The following is a 1,546-nucleotide window of genomic DNA, read 5'->3' as shown; positions in this document are numbered from 1 at the left end:
CGGCGAATTGGGGCTGAAAACGAAGAAGAAATTTAGTCGGGCAAATTTGGGCACTGGCTCCACGTCACGGACCTGCTCCCCAGATTTGGGAAAAATTCTTTCGCGTCGCAGAAACTCCCACAGAAACTATAGTGGTAGTTGTCGGTTAGAAAAACACCCACAGAAACTATATTACTTTATTATATGAGTAAAGTTCAGTTGTTATTGCATTTTTCTTTAACGAACTAACTCGTTTTCCACTGTTTTACAAGCTTTCTATATATTGCATATGTTTATTGCTTTATATTGAGTTAAGTTATTCAGAAGTTGAGTAAAGCCAAGGTAAGTTTTCCTTTCGGATCCTTTTCAAGCTTAAGTTCTGTTTAGCATTCCAACTCACATACTCGTACATCCAATGTACTGATGCCAGTTGGCCTGCATCATCTTATGATGCAGACGCAGGTAACCAGGATTAGCATCCAGTGCCTCGTTGATCAGGTTGAGCACTCAAAGTCTGTTGGTCATCCTCTTTGCATTCCGGAGGACTCTTTTATCATTTGCTTTGTAGTTTTCAGTTGTTAGGATGATCGGGGGTCCTGTCCCGACATCCCTCTTTGTTTTAGAGGCTTCATAGACAGTTAGTAGTTTAGTTGTATTTACATTATCGTTTCATATGTTAAGACTTGAGTTGTCATTTTGGCCAAGTTAAATGTTTGACCTTTTAAGCATTCTCAGCATTTTATTATTCAAGTGAGTATAGTGCTTTTGATCATTATAATTATGCATAGAGTCTTCCGCTGAGTAAGTAAGTCAGGTCAAGGGTTCGCTTGGGACCAGTAATGGTTCTCGAGTGCCAGCCACGTCCGGGGTGTAGGCTCAGGGAGTGACATGGATGCTCTATAGAAGAACAAGTAACTAACTTAGTTGAAGTTAAGTTAGATAATGATATAATCCAAAAAGAAGAAGAAAGAGAGGAAATTAGTGAAAAGTCGGATGTAGATTTCCAAGAAAATAAGGAACTTATAAATGAATTAAATAATCATACTTCTAAAAATATCTATGATCCTAGTCAATGGAATATTGTTGATACAAAGTTAAGAGACTTATTAGTAGAAAAGGGACCAATTAGAATTACCGACACATGATGTTTTCCAAAGAATAAATTTTAAGGAACTTTTCGATTACATATTATTTTCAAAATATAGCAAATGGAGAAAGACATGAAAGAAGATTGTTAGTTTATTCCAAAGATTTGAATAAGGTATTTCATTTTTGTTGTAAGTTATTTAATACGACATATGATGCAAAGAATAATACATTAGCTAATGAAGTTAGTAGAAATTGAAAAAAATCTTACTACTAAGCTTAAAAATCATGAAACAACCAACCAACATATTATTAATATGAGTTCATAGATTGATTTAGAATTTAGATTGTGTAATAATAAAACAATTGATAAAAACATTCAAGATCAGATTAATAGAGATAGAGAACATTGAGAAATGTATTGTCAAAAAAAATTTCTGTCATAAAAATTCTTGAAAAAAATAATTTGGTGTTTGGGAGG

The sequence above is a fragment of the Solanum tuberosum genome, unplaced genomic scaffold (assembly GCF_000226075.1).
Source record: "Solanum tuberosum cultivar DM 1-3 516 R44 unplaced genomic scaffold, SolTub_3.0 scf00958, whole genome shotgun sequence".
NCBI classification, from domain to species: Eukaryota; Viridiplantae; Streptophyta; class Magnoliopsida; order Solanales; family Solanaceae; genus Solanum; species Solanum tuberosum.
Note: the sequence above shows the minus strand (reverse complement) of the source record.